Here is an 8979-nt window from a genome sequence, read left to right as displayed (position 1 = left end):
GTTTTGACAAAGATGTAATGGCATGTGCCCATCATTACTGTATGATACAGAATAATTTCACTGGCCTGTGTGCCATCTCTTTATTCCTATAGCCCTCCCTACCCTTTTCAGAGTAGTTTTTTTTTTTTTCACTTAACATTATGATTTTAAGGTTCTTTCATGTCTTTTTGTGGCTTGATAGCTTATTTCTTTTTCTCACTAAATAATATTCCATTGCATGGATGTACCAGTTTGCTTATCCATTCATTTTTTAAAAGATTTTATTTATTTATTTTAGAGAGATTTTAGAGAAATAGAGAGGTAGAGAGAGATAGACAGGGGGAGGGGTGTAGGTAGATGGAGAGAGATTCTCATCCAGACTCTACACTGTGCTCAGAGCCTGACTCAGGACTCAATCCCAGGACTCTGAAATTATGCCCTGAGCCCAAACCAAGAGTTGGACACTTAACCGTTGAACCACCTAGTGGTCCACCCCATCCAGTCATTTATTGAAGGACATTTTGGCTGGTTCCAAGTTTTCACAATTATGAATAAAGCTGCTATAAGCATTTGTGTGCAGGTTTTTGTGTAGTCGTAAGTTTCAACTCACTTGGGTATGTACTAGGCAGCATGACTGCTGGAGTTTTCCTTTATATTTTTACTCCATATTCTGGAAGATGTCCTTCACATTAATTCCAGTTATTCCATTAAGTTTTTCATTTTTAGTCTCACAATTTTAGTGTGAAGAGGCTTTTTTGTAATTAAGTTGTTTTGTACAGCATTCTTTCTCTCTGTAATAAGTTTCCTGACAAGTTTTCTTCTCTCTGCATAATATTTTCCTCTATTTTTTTAGTTCACTTTAATCTCTTTCGTGTTAGACACTTACTGTAGATGTCTAGTGATCTTTGGTTGCTGCCCTAAAAATAACTGGAAACTGAGATTATGAGTCCAATTTATTGAATGTGCGCTTGCCTGTGCCATTTACTGTAAGACAGTATCTTTAGCTTCTCCTTCTTGGGATAATAAAATGTCTTGAAGAAGGATTATTCAATCTCTGGCTTAGATGGCATAAAACTGACTTCCTGCCTCCTAAGAAAATTCTTGAAGGACAAAGTTTGAGGGAAGTTCCTTTTGAATTTCAAACTTAATGAGTGACACCATCTACTTTAAGTTAGAAAATTGTGTTTCCAAATAAATTATAAATTCATAATTCATGTAGAAAAAGAGACAATATATTATTACAACTTCTAAATAAGGACCTACATCTTCAATGCTAATTAAGTCTCCAAAATTGACCAAAACAAGGAAAGGTAGAAAAGGTCACACACTTTCAGAATACTAAAATGAGGTGGGCCAGTTGAGCTTTGAAAGAAATTGCAGTGCTGTGTGTGTGTGTGTGTGTGTCCACTCTGTGTTGGTCACAAAACAGCAGTTATTCTAAGGAAGTATCTTAATTTAGCTGGCATGAACAGAGTAACTGGATTAATACCTTCCTCTCCATCTTTTTTTTTTTTTCCTTTTAAATTTGTATTCGTGCCTTTACCTGAGCATTCTCAACAATTCCTAAGTGAGGGCTTTTTCTGGGGGGAGGGGACAGTACTGGTCATTCTCGGGCACGGGGCAGGGGGTCCCCTCTGGTTTTCATCTCGGATGTTCAAACCCTGGCCGGCAATCCCTGGTTCTCCCGGCGTTTATGGACGTCTGTCCTTCCTTCCTAGGACGCATGAAAATGGTAACTATTTAGTTTCTTGTGATACTAAATTCCGCAGAAACGAAAGCTTTATTATTCCTCGCCCACTCCCACGTCCCTAGCACGGGGCACAGGCTGCCACGCGGCAGCCGCTGAACATTCATTCGCCGACGCAGCCAACGAACGAGCGCCCACCGGTGCGGCGCAGGGAGAGAGAGGGAGGGGAAGAGAGAGACAGAGAGAGGCAGAGAGGCGGGCTCTCCCAGCCGCGGACCGCCGCGCGAGCGAGCACCGTGGCGGGGGCCGCAGCGGCCGCTAGCCCGAGAACGTTCCCCGCGGCGCGAGTTACACGCGGAAACCCCACTTCCGGCCCGGCCCCGCCCGCGGAGGGAAGATCCGGCCTGGCGCCGACCCTCGCGCCTACCCCGCGTCAGGTGTGCGCCTGCGCGTGCGCGCTCGCCGGCCACACCCCCGACCTTCCTCCCTGAGAAGGGATGCGCTAGGACCCCGGCGCGGAGGCTCTGTTGCAGGTGTCTCGCCGCCTGGCAGAGGCCGGCGTGCGTGCGGTGCTCTTCCGATGGCGGTGCCTTTGTGCATATGGTGAAAGCCCACTGTTTTTGGCAAGAATATTTGGGAAAATACTTTTTCACATTTCTTCCTTGATTTTGTAAATCCAGTTGGTTGAAAAGGAAGCGGGCTCGTCCGGGATTTGAACCCGGGACCTCTCGCACCCGAAGCGAGAATCATACCCCTAGACCAACGAGCCGCCTACGTGCAAAGGCCTTCCATATTTTGGTATAAGAAGAAATAGAATAAAACTCTCCGTTTAACTTTGCTTAAAATAATTTGTTTCCTGAGAAGGTGTAATTCCCCACCAATCGCTTGCATAAATGAGACAGCTGGAACAGTTGTTTGTGTGCACGGTTTGTTGATTGCTTAAAACACCGTGATATCACTTGGTTCTAAGAAAGACCGGTCACCTGAAGGAAATTTGGACATTTTCTTTTTCCTTCGTTCTATTTTGCTAAACTACTCTACGTAACTGATCTTGTTTTCATTTAGCTTTTAATTAAATTCAGTTAGAAAAATTCATGTTTTGGAGTTTTCCTCTTCTCACTATTATCCTTTTTAAAAGCTGGATATTACTATTTCTGAGGGGATTGGGAAATCATTTGCTCTAACAAGAAGTCTTTGCAGCTACCAGAATCTCTGCCAATTTTAAGAACACTCCAAATCTCTTTAAATTCTACTGATTCGAGGGTGCCTGGGTGGCTCAGTGGGTTAAGCCGCTGCCTTCGGCTCAGAGTTCTGGGATCGAGTCCCACATCGGGCTCCCTGCTCAGCAGAGAGCCTGCTTCCCTCTCTCTCTCTGCCTGCCTCTCCATCTACTTGTGATTTCTCTCTGTCAAATAAATAAATAAAACCTTAAAAAAAAAATTCTGCTGATTCGATTACATAGCATCAATTTTTTCAGGGACACAAGAAGTTTGTATTAGGTGAGTTTATTAGCTTACCAAAACTTATGGTTAAAGTCAAAGTTTTTAGCAGGGGTCATTAACTGATATCTGTAAGCACCATTTTAAATCCATGTAAATATGTATGCACCGAACTAATACACATTTCAGATTTGCTGTGCTAAATTCATTGCCTTCAAAATTTAAGGCAGTTTGCCCCATTACATTCATTCTTTCAATTATTCTATAGTTATTTATAGAATGCCAGTTTGTTTTTATTTTTTTACCCCAAATGAAATTCTTTTACAAAGATGAATAAAAATAATGATTTTCTTGAATATGTGAGAAGAGAAATCAGTCCTTTGTGAAAGAGAAAGTGCACTTAAACTAGCACTCACTTTACATTCTGGGTAAATGGGTTTGGGTTAAAATTTACAATTTGGGTTAAATGATTATGAAGTTACTAGGCACTCCTCTTTCGATACCCTACTCACTTAATGTTACAATAGTGTGATTCCAAAACAATCCAACTGCTTGCTTTGTACCTTGACAGTTTAAAACTCTTGACTGATTTCTCTAAAACATTTATCTTTGGGTAGTAATAATTCCTCACTGCCCTCAAACTCAAACCTTGATTTAGACTCAATATATCACTTTCAAGAAAACATGTTCTCCTCTTAAAGAAATAACATCTTATATTCATTTACAGCTGGGTCCCCTGATATAGGACTATAATAAGACTTTAAATCAAAGTTCACATACTTCATTGTGGAAAAGAATTGTTCAACCTGAACCCCCAAATTTCCCAAAGAATCAATTCCTTGATACTCACCAGAGTACTTCCTTTCATCTTGAAATCAACTGAATAGATTAGTTCACTAATTTTTGAACTCAGTGCGATGGTCTAGGGGTCACACCCTCCACATTCTAGACTTCAAACTTCTTTCTTCATTTCCATAGTGTAATATACTTTCCCCTTTCTCAATCCAATTTCCCTGAGGATAATAAATTACATCAGTGAGAATTCAGACTCCAAACAAAGGTCATTATTTAAACATTACTAAAAGTAGCATCATTTTACACAGTAGATGACCCACATGTAATTTTCTATTCCAGCCATTTTACTGAGACATCTACTGCCCTTGTCTAGGCCATGTAGGTCATATGTAGTAAGATGCTTAGTTATGTTGACAAACATGATTATATATTCATACTTAAACTCAAATTCATTGGTAAACAGAAGGCACACCATAAAGCTATAGTTACAGAAGACAAGTTAGGACAGTGATACCCTAACAAATAAGAACAAGACTTATTCACCAAGTTTCTATTTAATAATTACTTGGTGTCAGATTTTTTTTTTAAATTTTACTTATTTATTTGACAGACAGAGATCACAAGTAGGCAGAGAAGCAGACTCCCGGCCAAGCAGAGAGCCCGATGCCAGGGCTCGATCCCAATATCCTGGGATCATGGCCCGAACCAAAGGCAGAGGCTTTAACCCGCTGAGCCACTCAGGCAAAGGCAGAGGCTTTAACCCACTGAACCACCCAGGCACCCCCTACTCAGTGTCAGATTTATGTTAGGCCTTTGGTTACAAAAGGCAAATTAGAGTTTCAGTCCTTATAGAGATTAACTGGCTCTCTGGGTAGTTACAACTTTCACTTTTCTAGATGTTCTCAGCTGAGAGTTTTTTCATGTTCTCTCATATCTCTCACCAAAAAGCTTCCTTATATGGCTTTAACTCTTCCTTTCAGACTACTTATGGTGGTAAGGTTTGGATTTAGCTGCCATGGACTTTCCTCAGGGATAGCTCTCATATGTTGTAATGGTAGGCTGATACAATCTTTACACCTGTCACTTAATACCATTATCCTTGGAACTATTACTGAATCACTAGGTTTATTACCATTTCACAGGTGGGAAAAAGAAGCAATTGTGGCACCAAGTATATAAGAGTTAGAGAGAACTTTTCTCTCTTCACACTTTCAGAATCAAAAAGAGGAGCCACAATCTTCTTGCCTATTTAATCAATGTAACTATATTTAAATGACAATTAATATACATTTGGAGGCCTTCTGAGGACTCTTAACTTAGGCTCAGGTTACTAAATTTTTCATCCTTCCCATATGTTACGTGAGAACTACTGCCACCTGAGTTCTATCTGTAGACTAATCTGTGACTTACTTAACACTATAAAGTTCAAAACTCTAGTTTTGATCCGTATTTTTACCTAAAGTATATATTTGGACTCTATTGCAAATTTCATAATCTACTCTGTGGTCTGACAAATGATTTGAGTGACATTCATATTAATTTCCTATAATTGACTTTCACAGAGGTAATTGCCTGACATTTTCTTTGACAAGTTCCACAGAATTTGCTTTCTCATAAGTGAGACGGAGTGGACACTGTGCTCAGGTCTCCTGATCCCCAACCACAAACTCCAGCATTTCTTGGCTGCCTCCATCAAGGGAAAAAGCTAAGACTCTATGCCCTTGAGTAGCCTGTGTTGCAGGAATGCAGAAGGAGGATGCTGACTGAAAGAGGGTTCTTGATTGTGAAGACTGGTAAAGACGAGACCAAACCAGTCTGCCCCAAGACCGAGGACAGCACTGACTTTTCACCCAAATTCTCCCTCCTTATAATACTAAAAAAATCACCCTGAAAGGTGGAGATGTAACATGCTAATTAGACATGTGACACATGAAGAAGCTCAAAGACCTTTAAGCACATGGGAGCCAAGCCGTCCCCTCCTCTATATTCCCACAAGCCCTCTTTAAAGCTCTCCCTGACCCCCCAGAGCCAGCCTGCTAACTCCTCTGGGCTGCCTCCCTCCCGCCCCAACAGAAGCCCCAACAAAACCTTGTCTTCTACCTCCTGTCAATGTCTATTGTTCAGGGAGCCCTAGAGCCCAGTTAGGCGACAGAAGTCAGCATTTTTGCCAACGCATTTATTTCAATACGTGGATTGTACCTAACACTGGATTGTACCCCAAGTCCGGGTCATTGCTACTGTATTTGGTTTGTGACTTTGAAATCTCTGTATTCTGCTATAACTAAGCACGGAGTCCTTCAAAGATTGGACACATCAGTGCAAGCTGCTGTCTCCAGATTCTTTACAGACCGGCATCCCTGCTTGTTGGCAAGTGAATGCTTTGTGTGTCTCTCCTGTGTATGTCCTTAGCTTTAGAAGGTCTGGACTTTTCAGTGGGATTGAGAAGGAGGAATTTGAAATGGCAGCTCCTTTGAAAGATGGTTCATCAACCAATTAATTATCTTATAAAGGTTTTTTTTTTAATCAATGTTTTTCTGAAAATTTTTCTTCAGTCAAGGAGAAGACCCAGGAGACAGCTGATATTTCTGTCAACTCTAACTTCTTTGTCTTCATTAGTTTTCCTGTTTTCTATCTTGCGAGGATGCCATCTGCTTTGATCATCTCACACTTTATTTCTATTTGTCTTATCCAGTTCTTCCCAAAGATGACTAACAGGCCAGTTTTGGAGAGAACAGCAGGGCACCGAATCACCCCGTGGCCTGATGTGCCCATGGGACTTCTCAGAGCCAGAACAGTGCACCAACCTCATTTTCTCCTGGCAACACAAGTCACGATTGTCCTTTGGTTTGTATTTCTTTCTAGAATGAACTGGAGTATACCTGTGACTCAGCCTTCTGGAATTATCAGAGCCTTGGAGGGGGAGGGCGTAGGTTGTGGAATTCTTGGCTCTCATGGATAGCCCTGAGGTCAGACACTGCTCACCGCCCAGATTCCAAGATTACACCCAGGCAAGGAGGGAGGCCACCTCCAGATCCAGGGCCATCAGCGGCCAGAGGCCCAAGGGCAGGAGCACTGCTTCTTTAAATGTTTTCTCTCCATTTACTTGTTTTTTCGTCTTCTAGTACTCATTTGTTGTTGGGTTTTGGAAAGTTATGTTAGTTTCTACCTTTTGATACCTTTGTGATACCTGCTAAGATTGTTCTTTGACTTAATATTCTAGTTGACTAATTTGATCTTCAGGTATAGCACCCATGATCTTATCTGATAGTCTGTTGAGTTTTCAAAAAATTCATTCCTTGCTTATGCATATGCAGGGTCTCTATTTATTCCAGCATCACGTTTCTGTCTCCTTCCTTTATGACTTTGTAAATTTGTATTAGGTTTATTTTAAATCTGTATTTGAATCTCATCCATAAACTCTTTCACTTCTAGCATAGATTTCCTCATTATTGTCATTTTAAGATAGAGTTTGCACCCTGCACATGTCTCCTGCCCAACCTCTGGGCCCATGCTCTCCCTTTGTTGATAACATGTGTTTCTGGTAATAGGAGAAAAACCCCCTTCCTGATTGTGCAGATCCCAGTGATACAAGGTGAGAATGGCCATGCCACATGGCAGACCCTTCTGGTTTACCAAGTTGGCTACACTACATCTCATTTGCGCCCTCTCCACAAGGAAGCCATCCACCTCTACCAAGAAATTTTCCTGTACTGTCTGCTACAGCGCTGTGCTTTTTCTGCATTATGTCCCTATTTTTCCTGGGATGTATGTGAGAAGAAGTTGGCTGGATTGAGAGCAGGGAGACATTACTTTGTCTGCCTTTTAAACACAGGGTTTGAGTCCTAGCCTGAGTGATAGCAGGTACCTAAATCACAACTCTGAAATTGTTTCTACCACTGGACATTCTATGAATTCTTTGAGACAGGTAGTGACTACAGCAGCATAAAGCTCCAAAAAAGTGGTTTTCTTTCTACCCCTCTTCTCACTCTGTATTTTTTTATTTTTATTTTGGTTATTCTTCAAGAAATACACCCACTCTCCTCTTGTCTCCATCCTGGCTGTGTTACCACATAGCTTCCAAAAGTGACTGATAAAAGGGAGAGGTAACAAGGGAAAAATCCAAACTTCCCAAATGCATATTTTAAGGAATATCTTTAGGATTTAAATACTTTGCAATAATGAATTGAGTCTTCTCTTTAATGAACCTGATATTGCAAAACTGTGTCCTTTCTCTCAATTACAAGTCCCAGCCTCTTTATTCACACTGATTTTAGCTGTTCAAAGTTTCATATACACTTTGCTCTCTGGCACACAGTTTTACCTTAATTGTCCCCGGCATGGGAGGGAATCAAGGGGCAGGACTAGTCACAGCTAATACTGTTCTCAGTTTAATGGTGTGGTCAGGTGTGCAGAACTCACACGTGTTTCGGGGAAATCACAGTGTGTCTGGAAACAAACCAGAGGTTGGTGTTAGTTTGAGACTTCCAGAACTTCCTGAGTGTAATCTGAAACTGACCCCTCTGAGGAGAGCAGGGAGAGACTGAAGAAAGAGGCAGAGGCAGCCATCTCTAGGTTGGTAGGTGGCACTTTTAATTAGCAAAAGAATTTACATACTAGGCTTGTCTTTGGTGGCCAAAGACAAGTTGACCCCTGCACCTGCCTGCCAAATCTTAGAAGTTCATACAGAGGAGGTCCTAACTGGGTTCACTCGCATACAATGTCTAGAGGGTGTCGAAACACTATCTCACTATCTCAAAGCTGTGTCCTCGGGGTGGCTTCTAGAAGCAGGGAATGCTTACAGAACCCATATTCCAAAGACAGGGGAGGGAGTGAAGAGCTCCTGTTGCCAGGGTCCAGCTCACGAGTCAGCCAGTGACCACATCCTCTCAATGACCTGCCCAACATTTGGAAGAATCCATTTAATTGGATTCATAAAGCTTCAACCTTTATCTCATTGTCAGAATCAGGGTCCAGAGTTCTAATATGTAAATCATGGAATAGTATTTATTCATTTCTGTAAAATTAATAAGTGATTACAGGTACTGGGCAGTGATCCATGTGTTCTGGCACATTTCTCCC

General features: G+C 41.6%; 1 non-coding gene across 1 annotated transcript; it reads right to left on the bottom strand.

Annotated features, from left to right (window-relative positions):
- Positions 1-2363: 2363 nt before the first annotated feature.
- Positions 2364-2435, bottom strand: TRNAP-CGG (transfer RNA proline (anticodon CGG)). Its single transcript has one exon. It is a non-coding gene; the product is annotated as a tRNA-Pro (tRNA).
- Between the last annotated feature and the right edge of the window lie 6544 nt (positions 2436-8979).

The sequence above is a fragment of the Mustela lutreola genome, chromosome 6, assembly GCF_030435805.1.
Source record: "Mustela lutreola isolate mMusLut2 chromosome 6, mMusLut2.pri, whole genome shotgun sequence".
NCBI lineage: Eukaryota > Metazoa > Chordata > Mammalia > Carnivora > Mustelidae > Mustela > Mustela lutreola.
The sequence above is the reverse complement of the archived record's forward strand: the minus strand, read 5'-3'. Positions and strand labels throughout refer to the sequence as shown.